This window comes from Mesoplodon bidens (genome assembly GCF_964165515.1).
Source record: "Mesoplodon bidens genome assembly, contig: HAP1_SCAFFOLD_1181, whole genome shotgun sequence".
Taxonomy (NCBI): domain Eukaryota; kingdom Metazoa; phylum Chordata; class Mammalia; order Artiodactyla; family Ziphiidae; genus Mesoplodon; species Mesoplodon bidens.
The window spans coordinates 36,596-55,065 of record NW_027671295.1 but is presented as its reverse complement, the minus strand read 5'-3'; the positions used below and the strand labels follow the sequence as shown (position 1 = coordinate 55,065).

The 18,470-nt window shown below is 44.7% G+C and overlaps 1 long non-coding RNA gene across 1 annotated transcript; it reads right to left on the bottom strand.

Annotated features, from left to right (window-relative positions):
* Positions 1–9,290: 9,290 nt before the first annotated feature.
* Positions 9,291–11,615, bottom strand: LOC308611588. Its single transcript, XR_014014969.1, has 3 exons — positions 11,420–11,615; positions 10,259–10,298; positions 9,291–9,556 (listed from the first exon to the last, which is right to left on the bottom strand). It is a non-coding gene; the product is annotated as an uncharacterized lncRNA (long non-coding RNA).
* Between the last annotated feature and the right edge of the window lie 6,855 nt (positions 11,616–18,470).

Genomic DNA, 18,470 nt, shown 5'->3' with positions numbered 1-18,470 from the left:
AAAAAAAAAAAAAAAGGGAAATCATGATCCTGGAAATGGGTTGCATCCTTTTAAGGGGTGAGAATAACAGAATGAGTGAGCCAAAGATTTGGGAAAGGATCTCACATTTCCAAACGTCCAAATCTTAAAATTGCACCAAGTGGGAATGTAGCTGTGGCAGTATTAACCTGAGAGAGCTCTATGATCGTTGTCTTTACTCATCACTTGGTTGCAAGGTTATAAATGACAGGGTAAGTGAAGGAGGGCAAGTAGACAGATAAGAGTCATTTCCTGATTCTCAAAAGAAGGGGCATCACCTAGGGAAGGGGACTGCAAAATCCTACAGGAATCCTCTTCATATACTAAATTTTCTAGGTGGCAAAAGTATCTCCTTTGACCCTAGCAGCCAGATGGAACTTAGAAAAGTAGTGAAAAGCTACTCAACTGAATGCAAGTCATATGACTAGGAGCATGTCAGTGAAAAGTTCAAGGGAAGATGCTGTGGAAGAGCAGTTCACCTTGTGGTTGAGCGTCCTCAGAACGTGCAATGGGAGGTGCAGTACCTGCTCTGTCTCACAGGGACCCTCCAACCTCTAAACGCATCTTTCCTGGGAAGCTGAATTCAAAAAGTCAATTTTAAAAAAAGATAGGGCTTCCCTGGTGGCGCAGTGGTTGAGAGTCCGCCTGCCGATGCAGGGGACACGGGTTAGTGCCCCGGTCCGGGAAGATCCCACATGCCGCGGAGCGGCTGGGCCCGTGAGCCACGGCCGCCGAGCCTGCGCGTCCGGAGCCTGTGCTCCGCAATGGGAGAGGCCACAACAGTGAGAGGCCCGCGTACCACAATAAATAAATAAATAAATAAATAAATTTTAAAAAGATAAAAGTCTCTAGTAGAGAAATTGTATCAGAGCCTAGTATTAAGAGCTGTAGAGCCACAAGTTTCCCATGATACGGCCTTAGCAGAGGCTGTTAAGGCAGTGACAGAAAATTTGTACCGAGGGAAATAGCAGAAGAGTTTGCCTACAATTCACGAAAATGCTCCCTGCACTTGGCCTGAAGGAAATCAGCAAAATTTGTAACAGCTTGTGTATTTGTATGCGGGATGGAGAACGAGTTTAATTTTTTAATTTCTCTGAATTATCACGTAAGATTCAGAAGATGCTCTCTCTGCCTAGAAGCCACCCCACTGGGATAACTATGCCTACGGAGTGCCTTTGCCTATGACTCCTACTTGCTAACAGACTGGCAGCCTGGCCCCAGGGCCTGGTCGCTGCTCCCAGTGCAATGGTGGATATGGTGTCAACGGTTGCAAAATCAAAGCCCCTTACATCCTCTCCATGCCTCGGTCCCACCCCCCACCCCACTCACCATTGATGTTCAGGAAGGGGAAGGTGTCCTGGATGGGAACGTGGTGCTGTGACTGGTCCAGCTCACCTTCCTCATCTTCTTCATCCACACCATTATCTTTCTCATCCCAAGGAGCAGATCCAGTGGATCCTACCCGAGAAACACACACACACACACACACAAAGGTCAAAAGTGAGGCGCTCACGTTGCACTGTCATCCCTGCAGCCCACTCCCAGCTCCTCCTACGGAGCCCCAGTGCAAGCTCTCATCCCCTCCCCTATCCAGGAGCTGCACACCCTACTCCCTTCTCCTAGAAACCTTTTAATTCCTACTCTAAACCCCTTTCTACACATTCGCATCCCTTCTAAGGACCCAAGGAGCACAGCATCTCTCCTTTATAAGCTTACTGTGAAGACAGACCCTTCCCTCATGGCAGAGCCTCACTAGATTCACTGGAGGTCAAGTCTAAATTATCTGGCTCTTAGTCGGAACTGGCTCAACATTGAGTAAATATAGGGATCAGGTGGTATTCTCCTAGGAAAAATACCATACAAATTAAATGATCACTTACCCATCATTTATAAAGAGAACTTAATAGCCTTCATAATGTCATGGCAATTGATTCTTAGAACAGCCTTTGAAATACGCAGGAAAGATGAGAACCCAGATTTTATAGTGGAAGAAGCTGAGGCTCAAAATGTTGAATGACTTGATTCAATGTCCCACAAGTAGTGAAATAGAAAGACCGAGGTTTATAACTCAGACCTTCTAAGTTTTAAGCCCTCCTTCTTCTAAACTACCTGGCCTCTGTTCTCAGTGTTGAGTCCCAAGAGAAGTTATTTTTTATAGAACTCAATACCCCCTCTTCTTTCTAATGCTTTACTGTTCCACTGGGTGGGCAGGAAGACTGTGCTGAGTTTATATCTTTTGTTCTCTGGGTTCTTTCTAGGGACAGCATTTCTTGCTTTATTTACCAGTCTTCAACTTTGTAAGCGAGGCGACTTTCAAGTCGACTATCGCTTTAAGGGTCCAGCCCGGAACCTGGCACACTGTCCACCTTCTCCCCAGCAGCTGGGGCCTCACCTGGGTTAATGATAGAGCCCTGGGGCTGGGGGATGTCACACACTTGATATATCTTCACTGGGTTCATGGGCACCTCCTTGGTGCCGTCGTACATCAGGTTGAATTCCCTGCTCTTGTTGAGCGCACAGCAGAGCTGGGCCTTCCATTTAGCTGGGTCGGGGTCGTCCACCCCTTCCTGGTACTTCCCCTGTCTCCACAGCCCAGGCCTGAGGGATAGGAAACTGCAGTGAGTGCCTGATTGTTGCCCAGAAACACTGGAAAGTGTGCCCGCCCTCCCTCATACAGACACAGATACACACAGCCCTGCCTGACCGCCCCATCACCCCAACTCCAATTTACAGAGACTGCAGCAGAAAACACCACGCTGGGGACCAGGCAAGGCAGGGCCTGAGACAAATTAAGCCAAATGCAAATACAGTATTTTAAAAAGAGGAGTCTCATCTCAAGTGCTTGTGCCAGCATCATCTGTCAAGACTACAATGGCCTTAATGAAGGGTTAAAAATAAAGAAAAATCTGGAACAAGTATACACCAAAATACTAATGGCAACTTTTGGATAGCAAGATTTCAGGTAATTTTGTTTTGTTTGGCTTGCCTTATTTGTTTTTCACATGAATTGCTTATATAATAAGAAGAGAAAGGGAGGTGGCGTATGATATGAAGAATTTAGGCTTGCAGTTCCCTCTCCCTTCAGTCTTTAACCTGATGCACAAATAACTGTTGAAACCAAGTACCTTTAGGAGTAGCAGCCCATAGGAGGGCAGGAAGCACGCTCTGGGGGTTCAGCTGGCCTCAGTGCGAGGCTGAGGGCCTCAAGTCCTAATAAACTCACACCACCTGCCTTTCCCTGCTTCCTCAAACTCCCACATTGGGAACATTTTGCTGGGAACACCAGTGGCTGGTGGCCTGGGCCAAAACCAGTGTGGCCCCGCCTCTCTGGTTTTCAATTTCCAGGTCTAACAGGCATCTATGTGTCTGTTCACGGGATATCAGCCCTCCCCCACTGTTAACGTATCTCAGATGTCTACACTTTCTTCAGGGCTGTGACGTATGTGCTGGTGCAGAAAAGGGGGATGTCTTTTGCAGAGGACTCAAGATCAAGAGAACGAGATGGACCGGCCAGACTGCTCCCACTTGATGTTAGGAAGATAAGGTGGCCATGTAGTTAGAATTCTGCAGGGGAACATAGCCTATAGAGTCTATGGGTTTGCGGATCCACAACTTTTATTTTTTCAGTAATGCCAACCAAGCTCATAAGAGACTGACATATAATCCAGAATGCCAGTCTACTCGTTTTCAAAGGGGGATAAAGCTGGTCAGTGACCAGCATGGTTAAGTCCAATAACCTGGACATAACCATGTATGATCTCAACCAGTAACTCCTGTATCTGGTTTCTAATGACAATTCCAAGAACATAAGACCCACTCAACATTTAAATCCAAATTTTCAGATGACTCCAAAGCTAAATGGAAATGATTTGATATTGAACTCTAAATCTGCATTATCTAGACTATCTCTTACCCAGTTGGGTAACCCAGAAGCGACAGTAAAAGGCTCCTGCTTTCCCAAAAATCACAGGGCGTAAAAATGAAAAGCACTGGAAAGGCAAGACCCCCAGGGAATTTGCAAAGCTGCTCTTGTGTCTTTGTCTTTGTGACCTTGAAGCCAGGAGAAATTCTAAAAATACAAATGTATTCATTTTTAAAACTTGACTTTACTGACTATTGTTCAGATCCCCAAGCCTACAAAAATAATTTTATTTTTTTAAAAATGCTCCCTCTTCAGACTATACTACAAAGCTACAGTAATCAAGACAGTGTGGTACTGGCACAAAAACAGAAAGATAGATCAATGGAACAGGATAGAAAGCCCAGAGATAAACCCACGCACATATGCTCAACTTATCTTTGATAAAGGAGGCAGGAATGTACAGTGGAGAAAGGAAAGCCTCTTCAATAAGTGGTGCTGGGAAAACTGGACAGGGACATGTAGAAGTATGAGACTAGATCATTCCCTAATACAATACACAAAAATAAGCTCAAAATGGATTAAAGACCTAAATATAAGGCCAGAAACTATCAAACTCTTAGAGGAAAGCATAGGCAGAACACTCTATGACATAAATCACAGCAAGATCCTTTTGGACCCACCTCCTAGAGAAATGGAAATAAAAACAAAGATAAACAAATGGGACCGAATGAAACTTCAAAGCTTTTGCACAGCAAAGGAAACCATAAACAAGACCAAAAGACAACCCTCAGAATGGGAGAAAATATTTGCAAATGAAGCAACTGACAAAGGATTAATCTCCAAAATTTATAAACAGCTCATGCAGCTCAATAGCAAAAAAACAAACAACCCAATCCAAAAATGGGCAGAAGACTTAAATAGGCATTTCTCCAAAGAAGATATACAGACTGCCAACAAACACATGAAAGAATGCTCAACATCATTAATCATTAGAGAAATGCAAATCAAAACTACAATGAGATATCATCTCACACCAGTCAGAGTGGCCATCATCAAGAAATCTAGAAACAATAAATGCTGGAGAGGGTGTGGAGAAAAGGGAACACTCTTGCACTGCTGGTGGGAATGTGAATTGGTACAGCCACTATGGAGAACAGTATGGAGGTTCCTTAAAAAACTAAAAATAGAACTACCATATGACCCAGCAATCCCACTACTAGGCATATACCCTGAGAAAACCATAATTCAAAAAGAGACATGTACCAAAATGTTCATTGCAGCTCTATTCACAATAGCCCGGAGATGGAAATAACTTAAGTGTCCATCATCGGATGAATGGATAAAGAAGATGTGGCACATATATACAACAGAATATTACTCAGCCATAAAAAGAAACGAAACTGAGCTATTTGTAATGAGGTGGATAGACCTAGAGTCTGTCATACAGTGTGAAGTAAGTCAGAAAGAGAAAGACAAATACCGTATGCTAACACATATATATGGAATTTTTAAAAAATGTCATGAAGAACCTAGGGGTAAAACGGGAATAAAGACACAAACCTACTTGAGAATGGACTTGAGGATATGGGGAGGGGGAAGGGTAAGCTGTGACAAAGCGAAAGAGAGGCATGGACATATATACACTACCAAATGTAAGGTAGATAGATAGTGGGAAGCAGCCGCAGAGCACAGGGAGATCAGCTCGGTGCTTTGTGACCGCCTGGAGGGGTGGGATGGGGAGGGTGGGAGGGAGGGAGATGCATGAGGAAGGGATGTGGGAACAGATGTATATGTGTAACTGATTCACTTTGTTATAAAGCAGAAACTAATAAAAATAAATAAATAAATAAATAAATAAATAAAATACAAAAATAAAAATGCTCCCTGCCTCAAAGGAGTTTACAATCCCTTAAAGGAGACAGATGAGTCAATAGATCAGAAATATAGATACTATGTAACACCAGTAAAACTGCCTAATCCATAAAGAGTCGGGGGGTAGGTATGGTTGGCTAAGTTTATCAGAATTTATGATTCTAGGGCTGAATCTTGAACATGGGTAGAAGTTAACCAGGTGAGAAGCGTGGGTCACGATACTCTAAGCAGAAGAAGCTTTATGGGCAAAGGCAGAGGCTGAAAAGCACAGTGCTTAGGGGACCTACAAGCAGTTCAGCTTGCGTGGAGGCAGCATGAGATGAAAGTCTGGGCTTGTAAGTAGGAACCATGCCAAGGAGTTTGGACCTGATTCTTAGAACACCGAGAACCACTGAGAGATTTAAGCAGGTTGTGATGGGATCAGATTTAAGTTTTAGAAAGAACCCTCTAGCTGCAGGACTGAAAAGGGTTTGAAGGGAGGCAAGGCATGAAGATAATACATAGTCTCTATATAATCCATATAATAGTGTCACTAGGGTCTGAACTAAGGAGGTGGCGGTAGGGATAGAGGATACAGGTAACGAAGGAGCCGTTAAAGACGCTGAGTTGACAGAGCTTGATGATGAACTGAGTCCTTGAAGAAGGTGAGAGAGAAATCAAGGATGATTCCCTGGTTTAGGGTTTGGGAGACTGGGTGGGTGGTGATGCTGGCCACTGAGATAGGAGCAGGTTTAGAAAGATGATTTCCCTTTGGAAATGTCGGATTTCAAATGCCTGTGGAAGGCCTAGGGGAGAAGGCCCAGCATGCCCAGGGCAGTTTTTTATCCCCACTCACCTCTCACATCACCTGAGGGACTCTCCCTGCCTGCCTCCAGCCTGGAAGAAGGTCCACCAGATTACGGACATCTCTGCCCTGTGGGCAAGGACCAATTTCTTTTCATTTCTGTATCCCTGCTCAGGCTTTAGCACACAGTAGGTCAATGTGTATTTGTTGAATTGCCTCAAATTTACAGAAATACACTTCTTGGGGAATGAATAAGTTGCTATTACGGATGGAAGACCAGGAAAACAGCTATGAGCAGAAGGCCAAGGAGACACTGCAGAAAGTGCTGGAGGAGAAAATGCGTGCACAACAGCAACTGCAGAGCAAACAGGCGTGGGGATGCTCCATAATCCTTGGGGCTGGGAACCCTGGGGCAGTCTGGGTGGCAAGGGAGCCAGCTGCACAACTCCCTGGAACCCCCAAGGCACCACCCTCTCCTCTGATCTCCCTCAGCGGTCCCTGGCCCTGGCCGAGCACAAGTGTGAAGAGTGGAAGACCCAGTACGAGAGCCACCCCCAGCATGCAACTGTCCCCTACCCTGCCAGCCCAGTAATCATGAACGCCGTCTTCCTTCTCTTTTTTACAATGTGGTACATATGGATTTTTTTTGAATGAGATTTAACCAGCTTTTAAACCTTTCTTCTTTCTAACAATATCAGTACTCTCTGACTCTCCAAATGCACCTTTTCAAGTTGATTTAATTTATGGAAAAATCACCCTTCATACTTTCCCTTTCTTTTTTAAGCTTCCCCATGGTAGTGTAATGTAGTAGAAGGAGATTTGGCCTGGGAGTTTGGACACCAGGGTTCTAGCAGCAGTAACCCACAGTTACACACGTTATATTATTAAAGAAAAAAGTAACTTACAGAAATGTATGAGGCCATTATGCACATACACACAAATATATATTCACTCATATATCCATAAAAAAGTAGTCTGGAAGGTTCTATAAAATGTTAAAGGTGTTCATCCCACGGTGGAGGAGATATACGTTAACTGTATTACCCTCTTAAATTTTTACAGTAAATATATATTACTTTTATAATTTAAAAAGCCAAACTTTTCATTTTTAAAAACCTAAAACATGAAAGAAAACTGGAAAACCAACAAAATTAAAACAATCCCTAAGTCTGAGGCAACGATTTTTTTATCCGAGTACAAGTGATGAATGAAAATACTAAGAATGGTGTGTGACACCTTAAAGTATAGAAAAAAATACAGTAAGGCAAGTAGGCATTAAGATAATAGAATATAAAAAGTTACCCAGGGCTTCCCTGGTGGCGCAGTGGTTGGGAGTCCACCTGCCGATGCAGGGGACACGGGTTCGCGCCCCGGTCCGGGAGGATCCCGCATGCTGCGGAGCGGTTGGGCCCGTGAGCCATGGCCGCTGGGCCTGCGCGTCCGGAGCCTGTGCTCTGCAACGGGAGAGGCCACAGCAGTGAGAGGCCCGCGTATCTCAAAAAAAAAAAAAAAAAAAAAAAAAAAGAAAAAGTTACCCAGATATATTCAGACAATGGACTATTATTCCAGTAATAAAAAGAAATGAATTACTAATATGAGCTACACGGATGAGTCACAACATGAGGAGCCAAAGAAGCCACGTGCAAAAGGGTACTTATTGTATGCTTCCATTCATATGAATTTCTAGAAAAGGAAACACTAATACATAGTGAAAGAAAGCATGTCAGTGGTTGCCTGATGCCAGGCCTGGGAAACTGACTGTAAAAGGATAAGAAGGAACTTGTTGCAGGTATTGGAAGTGTTCTGTATCTTGACTTTGGCGATGACAATATAGATATACACATTTGTCAAAACTTATCAAATTACACGCTTAAAATGGGTACACCTTGTTGAATGTAATTCATACTTCAATAAAGTTGATTTTAAAGTTAAATTAAAAAGTCACCTATGGGGACTTCCCTGGTGTCACAGTGGTTAAGAAATCGCCTGCTAATGCAGGGGACGTGGTTTCAAGCCCTAGTCTGGGGAGATCCCACATGCCGCCGAGCAACTAAGTCCGTGCGCCACAACTACAGAGCCTGTGCTCTAGAGCCCGTGAGCCACAACTACTGAGCCCGTGTGCCACAACTAGCGAAGCCCACGTGCCTAGAGCCCATGCTCCACAACAAGAGAAGCCACCACAGTGAGAAGCCGGCACACTGCAACAAAGACACAATGCAGCCAGAAATAAATAAATTAATGATAATTTTAAAAAAAATAGTCACCTAGATGTCTGAGTGAGACAGAGTCCCTTTCAGCTTTCAGTCCCAGCTCTTCTCTGAAGCCTCCCCTCGTTTACCCTGGCAGCATGTGACCACTTTGCAGCTCTTTAACACCTTATATTTATCGGTTCCATTCAGATTTGATGCTTGAAAAGTTTTGTATATTTTATGTCTAGCTTCCATTAAACTTGGTTCCTCTAAGGCAGGAACAATAATCTCTTTCATAAATTGAGACCATTACAAAAACAGAATTATGTTCCCTTTCCTCCCAATCAGGGGAATTTGAAGTAGGATTGATGAAATCCTGGAAATCGTAAGCAAAAATGTCATTTCTGCATTTTTATGGCCACAGGGTCCTGTGTTTTCATCAGATTCTTGAAGATATCACAGAGCCCAACAATGTTAAGAATCTCTGCTTTGAATCCATGTGCTTTCACCCAGCTCTGTGGTACAAGGCACCCTGCCCCTGGGGCAATCTGTCTGTGGTCCCTGCAAAGATGATAAACCCACATCAGAGACACTCACTCTTCTGCATGTCAGTGGACTCCACTGCCAGCTCTTCCTCCACAATGACGTCACTATCGCCATCTTCAAGATTCATTTCTGTCTCATCTAGAACACTGTCTTCCTCCTCTTCCTCCTCCTCATCTTCCTTGGAGACATTCTTTAATGTGGCAAGTAGTCTGTTGTAACCAGAAACTTGTTCTGGTTCACTCTATGCTTCACTTTCAGAACTTGAAGTATCTATAAACTCTCTGACTAAAAGGAAAATGGGGATTTTAAAAACAAAAATTATACTGGTCTTGTTGCTACCCCACGACTATCATCAGGCCCACAGTGGAACCAAGTTCAGACTTTTCTAAATAAAAACTAGCTTTTCTGCAAATATGCAATCCTATCTATTCAACCAGACCGAGCACCAAATTTGTTTCAAACAGCTAATCTAGCTATGATTCTAGAAGCGCTTCCTCTTCTTTGAACTGCTCATGTTCCACATGGGAAGACAGCAAACTAAACACATGGAGCTTTAGGTTATAAGGCGATCTAACCTATGTGTCAGACATTTGGCACCTTTAAAGGAGCAACAGGAAAACTTACAACAAAAAAGTACTTTATTTCTGAGTCTGTGGTAATGAAATAAGACCTTTGATGATTTTGCACTCTATTTTATGTTAAGCAAACATGACATTCCCTCTTAGGATTCACCAAGAGCCCTCTGGTAAGCCTCCTTAACAGGTTCTAACAGGCTAATCTCTCAGGACAGTTCCATACTCTATACTACATTAGTTATCACAATGGCATTTTAACAGACATCTGCACTTAAAACTAAGCAATATTACTAAAGTATAGCTTACATCTAAAATCAAAGAGAGTGGAAATGTAGCCAAACTTTAGTACCATATATAATCTTAAAAGTAACAGTCCAGAATCTACTATCATAAAGAAGGTATAAAGCATTACCAGTTGACAAGTCTGTGGTTTTGTTTCCTTTCTGGAAACCCTGAGAAGAAACAGGCAATGTTAAACTTTAACTACTAGTAGGTAGCAATTAGGAAAAGTCTAATGATACAACTTTAAATAAACATGGCAGACTATACCGTTATAAATACATTATATCTATTGTCAAGTAAAAACTCCATATGCATTTGGACAGGTTTTGGAAGGATATGCCAAATAGATAATAAGAGACGAATGAAAAAGTCTAACAAGACCACATGACAAATACTACAGTCACACAGTAACAGGCTCTCATCCAAAAGATGGGAAATTTTGGCAAATAAAAGCCCTCGGGGTTCACCTTTTCTAGCAAATTTCTTAAGTAGACTATCCCTCTAACTGTTGATAAAGCAGCCCAAAGGGGTGGGATGAGCACTAAGATCATAACTGAGAGTCTGGACACTTAGAGAGGAACCCACAACTACCCAAACATTAGTTTCCTCATGGTCATTGAATAGATAGGTGATGTCGAGGGTCCCAAGCAATTCTTTTTTTATTTTTTTTAACTTCTTTAATTTATTTATTTTGGCCTGCTATGGGTCTTCGTTGCTGCGCCCGGGCTTTCTCTAGTTGCGGCGACAGGTGGCTTCTCTTGTTGCGGAGCAGGGGCTCTAGGCTCGCGGGCATCAGTAGTTGCACCACCCTGGCTCAGTAGTTGTGGCTCGCGGGCTCTAGAGTGCAGGCTCAATAGTTGTGGCGCACGGGCTTACTTGCACCGCGGCATGTGGGATCTTCCCGGACCAGGGCTCGAACCCCTGTCCCCTCCCTTGGCAGGCGGATTCTTAACCACTGCGCCACCAGGGAAGCCCCCAAGCAATTCTTTAAAAACATAGAAAACGAACACAAGCTTATAAAATCTCTGCCCAGTCGCCACACAGGAGGCGTGCCGTCTAGCATAAAACTACAGGCTCAACAAAGGGTAGGAAGACCGGCGAAGAACCCCACCTCAGGCGGGAAGCCGCCAGGATCCCCGGGCGAGCTAGGCCGGCGCCGGGGCAGCGTGGCACGCGGCGGGAGCTGCCCTGTCACTACCCCCGGGGCACCGGCGGACCAAACGCGGGGACACGCGGGCTCCCACCGGGAAAGGACGCCGGCAGCGCCGGTCCCAGCCTTGCCTCTCCATACCTGTCATAGAAGGGATGCTCCTCGCCGAAATCCCTTAGATGATGCTTCTGCTTTTTAGTTAGGGAGTTGAGCAGCTGGCTCTGGCTCCGGCTCCGGCTCCGGCTCCGGCTCCGGCTCCCGCGTTTGCCCATGGGGAAGACGTCAAGTCAGCCAACCTCCAAGAACCGCGTTTTTCACCTGGCAGTCGTCTCGTCAACCCACTCACGTGGGATTGCCAACGGCGCTTTACGGCGGAAGCAGGGTGCCATAAAGCAGACCCGCTTTACGTCGCGCTTGTACGACAGGCGTTAGAACTTCCTGTTTCCCATTCCGCCCCCTAGCGAGGCGCTTTGGAAGCACGCGCACGCATGCGCAGCTTTTCTCTGAGCCCCGTAAGGAAGGCAGGCAAGGGAGGCTTCGGGCTTCCCCAGGTATGTAAATGGGTGGGTGTACTTTGTGCGTCTGTTTTGGCTGTGAGAATCAGCCTGCATAAACGTGTAGTAACTGAGATGGTTGAATGCAGTGCCTTTCTATTATGCCATAATACAAATACCAACTAACATTTAAGGCTGCCGGTGCATCTCAATTCATCCTCACAACAGTAAACAAATAGACCTTGTTAATAAGCCTGATATTGGAGATGAGAAAGCTGATGCTTACAAAAGGTTACATACACACTAGCAAGAGAGGAGATGGAAACCTAATTCTCTCTGGTGCGACCACAGGCTTTTCCCACTAGGATCTGCCACATGCGTGTGCTGTGTGAAGAATGAGGACGCAAGGCTGAGATCCCCGCCCTTACCCTACCCCCTCATTTTCTGAAAGTATTGCAAGGGCCCTTGGTAACACATCTGTTCTGGCATTTTTCATGTTATAAAAGCAGAAACACATCCAGAGAGGTAAAGTGACTTTCCTAAATCACCCGAAGAGTCGATGTTAGAGAAAGCAGTAAAACTCAATAAAGTGTCTCAAAACTGAATTGGGGCAAATTGGGATGGAAAACTTTTAAAGGGTAAGTAACTTTTCTATATCTGGGTCGTGGTGGTGGTTACACCTGGTATACAATTACCAAAATTAATCAAACTGTACCTTTGAAATTGGTACATTTTAATGCAAGTAAATAATAATCTCAATAAACCAAGAGGTAAAAACAGCGCAACTGGACTTAATACTCTAGAGACAGGCAGAGTGTGCAGGGATACTTAAAAACCACAGGATAGGGCTTCCCTGGTGGCGCAGTAGTTGAGAGTCCGCCTGCCGATGCAGGGGACATGGGTTCGTGTTCCGGTCCGGGAGGATCCCACATGCCGCGGAACGGCTGGGCCCGTGGGCTATGGCCACTGAGCCTGTGCGTCCGGAGCCTGTGCTCCACAACGGGAGAGGCCACAACAGTGAGAGGCCCACGTACCGCAAAAAAAAAAAAAAAAAAAAAAAGAATGCATATTATAGTCTTCAGGATGACTACTAAGAGAATAGTAGAAGAGTGAAAAACTTAATTAATGTGTGATTTTGGTGAGTCAAGGATGAATGCTATTGTCTTACTATTACTAAAAGAATAGTAAAAAAGTGAAATATTTCCAAGCTAATAGAGGGCGAAAGTGGAATAAGAGAAAACCATCCACTCAGAAGGAGGCAAGAAAGGAGAGAAAAAGGAACATAGCACAGATGGTACAACTGGTATTGAGCAAGAAGGTAGATTTAAACCCCAGTACACGAGTAATTACATAATATAAATGGACTAAAAGTCAAAGATTGTCAAACTGGATTTTGTAAAAATGATACGCTATTTGAAGGCATATGTCTAAACCTTAAGACAAAAATTGACAGAGAACATATGAAAAAGATATGGTATGAAAACTCTAACCAACAGAAAGCCAGTGATGAAGCCAAATGACAAAGGAGACGTTAAGGGACAAACACTACTAGAGATGAAAAGGGACATTTCATGATGATCTAAAGTTTTGCTCTACAGGAAGTATTAGGATTCTAAATTTATATGCACCTAGTAACACAGCCTCAAAATATATAAAGCAAAAATCGTTCATATTAAAAGAAGAAACACACAAATGACAAACATGTTGAGATTTTTAAAAACATTCTCAATGATGGAACAAAAAGACAAAAAAAAATCAATATGAGAATTTAAGTTGGAACAACATCATTGGCAAACTTGATTTAATGGATCAATTCTTTCTTAGATAATTTCACAATTAATATCTGAAGGCAGTCTAGGGTTGTGGTTACACACAGGAGCTTTGGAGTCAGGCAGACCTGGATTCAAGCTCTGCCACAACTACTTTATGCAAGTGAACTTGGATAACTTCCTTCACCTCTGTGAGCCTCAGTTTTCCCGACTGTAAAGTGGGGTGAATACCAGTATAGACCGCATGGGGTCATTGTGAGGATGAACAGAGATGATGCAGGTGGTGTGCTTGCCCCAGAGTGGTTCCCAGGCCGACCTGTCCCTGCCATACCTTGCTCTTTTCCCACAGCGTCATAGAGATCAGGCTCTGCTCGGTACTGCTCCTTTTCAGCTCCACCCTGAGCTTCCTCATTTCTTTTTCCATGTCATGGATTTGCTGAAAGAGTTCCAACAACAGGGAAGTCAACTTCAGAACTCATTTCATCCGGTTCATTAAGGCAGAAACCTAGTCTGGGATTCGCTTCATTCCTTCCCTTGGGGGACAATTCCACATCTTTGAGGCAAAGTAGACTTTCTTTCAACGGATGCAATGAAAGGGCTGGGTGAGGGAAAATTTGAGTTTCTTTTGAAGATCAGCATGGATCCTGGATTAAACAGTACAAGATACCTATCCACTCATTAGAGTCTCTTTCCTTGGGGCACATTTTTGAGTTCAATCTAAATAAGGGCTGTTTGGAAGACACAATGGGCACAGTTTGGAAGAAAAGAACAATGACATTTTTATCTCATTTGAGTCAGAGAAGTGTGCTCCTGACAGAGAGAAGAACACACGTCTCCTGCCCCCGTCCCAGGCACCGTCCTTCCCAACGGATGGAAAACGTATGCCTGGTGATGTGCACGAGGGTTCGGGCCTGTACAGGGGGTGAATATTTACATTGAGTGGTCATCTTTTCACTGTATTGATTTTTATGTTCACCTTCCATAGAAGGCCAGTGATACATTTGCTTTTTATTTTGTTTTTATGAATTGTTGTAAAATTGAATGTATTTAAGCAAAAATACTTCAAGAAGAGTTGTGTTAATAACAGTGCTCAGGGCTGTGATAAAACTTGTGACAGTGGATCATGAAAGTCTGGGCATCACAAGTCCAGGGGTAGGGACCACGGTGAATTTCTAGCAGCATATGGTGGCCACCTCCCGTCCCTTTCCCCAGGGGAAAGCTGATGAGGGACCTTGAGTCAACTGCCCAGAAAATCTGGGGAGAGTGTGTTTTCCATGGTCTTTTCACCCATCTCTTTGAGGCTAGCAAATCAAAGCATTAGGAGACTACATTAACAGACAAACACCCAGAAAGCCCCAGAGCTTCTGCTAGCTAATGGGCCATGGAACCCGTCCAAAACCCTCAAGGCCATAATCTAGGCTTTCAGTGGACACCTAGGGGTCAGGAGGTTCAACGCACGGTTTTGCAGAGTTTTAACTCTTTCTCTTGGGCTTCCCAGTTCTCCTTCTGGGCATCTTCCTTCTGTAACTCTTCTTTCAGCACTGAGCACTGTGCATAAAATTGACAAGGCCACGGGGGCTTGGCTGGGGGTCCCAAGTACCTGTGTTCACGCCCAGGAGTGTTTCCTGCTGTATAACCCAATCACACCTCTGAATTCTGAGAGGCGAGACCATTTGTGTGATGGGAGCACGGGATCCTGCAGTCATTCCCAGTTCACCCCTCTCATGAGTTCTGAGGAATAGAGCGCCTAAATTCCTCTTCAAAAGCCAGCAAACTTCACTGCAGGGGAAATCCAGCTTTGTAGAGTCTGGGTACTTAGGGTGAAGGAATTGGGATGTTTTCACGCTGTGACCGGTGAGGGTGCAGGGGGCCGAGCCAGAGAGCTGGGGTCCATCTTAGGGCTTTTGTGCAGGTTGAGTCTCAAAGACACAACTGCCCCGACTGGTGTGGAGGGGTAAACGGAGCTGTCTTGCCCGAGGGCGTCTCTGCAACAGGCATTAAGTGCATAAGGATGGATGTGCCTTCTTTTGACCCAGCAATTCCCACTTTAGGAATGTACCTTAAGGACAATGACTGGAGAAATAAGTAAATCTGTAGTTTCAAGGATGCTCTTCACAGAATTGTCAGTAACTGTGGAATAAAAATAAAATGAGGAAACAACCCAAGTGTTGTTTAGAACAGCAGACCACTTTATAACACTGGGTACATCCAGGAGAAAGTATGTAGCTTTTAAGACGAATGATAAGAGCATTGATTTATTAGCACGGGAAAATAGTAAGTATTTAAAAATTTTAAAAAGGTGCATAGAATAAATTCACTATAAAATGATTGATTGATTGATTTCTAGGCAATATATAGAAATAAGACTGGAAGAACATACATGAAAATATTAACACTGATTTCTTAAGGTAGCATTTCCTCTCCTCTCTTTTTATTTTTTCTTCTCAATGTCATCTACTTATTTTTCTAAAATTAACACACATGATGTATGTCATTAAAAAAAAAAGGCATCTCAAATGTTCACAAGAGCAGTACCCTTGGTGGTGACGAGCCCTTGTGCTACTGGCCAGCACAGTCTAGAGGAGAAGGGACCTCATTCCGAGGTCAACAAGGAAGGGGAAACGGGGACATAAATCATCCAAATGCACTTCAGGAGGTAGAAGAGCCAAGCAGGTGCTGTCTTTGCAGATTCCTTCTACTTAGCACCACCTCTGCATCCCCTTCCCGTCCCCAACACACACACACACACACACACACACACACCCCACATTAAACAGCTATAGCACATGCCTGGGAAGACACTCTGCTTGGGAGAAACGAATGCAGAGGGCTTGGCCAGGCAGCCAACCCAGGGCAGAGGCAGAAGAGCACAACTAAAACCAGCCTCCCACTTCTCAGAAAACGATTTTGTCATCCCCATTTCACAGATGGGGAAATGGAGGCCAAATAATTTACAATAAGAGAAAGCTCTGGGATTGGACCCTGGTCTGTCTGATCCCAAAGCTCATGCAGTGCCTTTCACCAGCTCCAAACTGGGTATGGTACTACGTACCAGGTATTACCTACTGTGCCTTTTCCTTGGAACCTCAAGATCTGTTCTCACCCCACCCCCATGCAGACCTAGCTATCGGGTAGCCTCTGGGAATCTCTGAGTTGCCACCTGAGATGAAAGCTTTGAGGTTTTACCTTGACTCACAGAAACAGGCACATCATGCAAATACTGAGAAATCTTATCCTATAGAGTCAGGATTCTAAAGTTAGCATTGAAGGCAAGATTTGCAAATAGTCAAAGTTACATGTAAAAAGCTCTTTGCTTGCCTACCACGTTCATCTTCCATAGAGGCATTCTACACACTAAAGTCTAAGGAAGAAATGAGAGTCTGCGTGTTTGCATCTGGATCTTCAGGTATTCTGCTTTGAAGACAATTATGAGAACCAGTGGTGCTGGGACCACGATGCAGCCGTGTGGTCATCCTTGCTCACAGAGAGATCGTATTCTGCTTAATATTAAACATTGCAATGGCAGTATATGCTCATAGGTGTGTTTGTTGCTGGGATTAAACAAACTCATTTATAATAGGGGTTAGAAAATGTTTGCTGGATTTGAAAATATATTATGCTTCTTCTGAGCCACATACACACTGTCCTTTGAAAGGCTTCAGAGAAGTTGGCCACCTGCCCAGCAGCTACCCTCCCTGTGTCCTTGGGCACTGGCCTCATCTCACCACCGTGTGTCATGTGACTCCACTGTGTCTGCTTTTTGCAGCTACAATTTGCTGATGACCCGACACTCACTCTGGAGCTGAGGGCTTCGAGCTGGTGATCCTTTTCTTTGTTCTCACTTTTCAGTTGATTCACCTCCTGTTTTAGTTGTTGAACTTGACCATCCTTTACTAACACGTCTCTTTGCAAAGATGACACCATCTCTGTAAAAGAACCAAACCAAGCCAAACCAAAAGACTCATGGAGGTGAAAGAGGCAGGAAGGATTATTGGCAACACCATGGCTGTCAGCCAACGTTCGGACAAGACCTTCCAAGCCTGGGCCACCACCGGTGCCCGCCTAGAACTGGGGAGGCTTTTTCCAAGGGTCCCAGAGCAGGAATGGGAATGAGAGCAAAGTCCACAGAACAGGGTTTGAGGCTTCAGTGAGAATGAGGGGCAGTCAGCACCAGCGAGAGGAGAAACCTGTGGGGGCCCCTTGTGGGCACAGGCCAGGCAAAGCTGGGAGGAGAGGCCACACCATGGGCCTGGGGAACAAAGTCCCAGCACAGGGAAGGTCTAGGAATTCTTCTCCAGAGGCCAGGAGACGGGCGTGTTGCAGAGGGCACTGCTGGACGCTATTGATGGGGTGGTTGGTTTCACAGTCCTCTGAGTTTGGACCCCTCTCTACCACTTATTAGCTTCATGGTCTTGGACAAGCTATTTCACCTCCCACTGTCTGTCCCACACAGATTTATTGTAAGGGTCAAATGAGACGGTATGTCCCTAGAACAAGAAGTGGCTAAATTATGTTTGTTCCATGGCGCCTATTATTTTTCTCGGCAGCCAGCTTCCAAAATGGCCCCAATGATCCCTGCCGCCTAGAATTCATGCCCTGTGTAGCCCCTCCCACCCTGAATAGGGCTGCCATGGGTAACCAATATGATACTGTGGAAATGACGGACTGTTTCCTCTCAGGCTGAGTCATAAAAGACACTGTGGCCTCCTCTTTGCTCCCTCTTGAATCACTCACTCTGGGGGAAGCCAACTGCTGTGTCGTGAGGACACTCAAGCAGCCCTAGAGAGAAGCATGTGGGCTGAGGGACTAAGGCCTCCAGCCAATAGCCACATGAGCAGCCATTCGGAAGGGGGATCCTCCGGCTCCCCCCGAGGCTTTAGATGACATGACTGATGCCCCAGCCAACATCTTGACTGCAACTCATGAGAA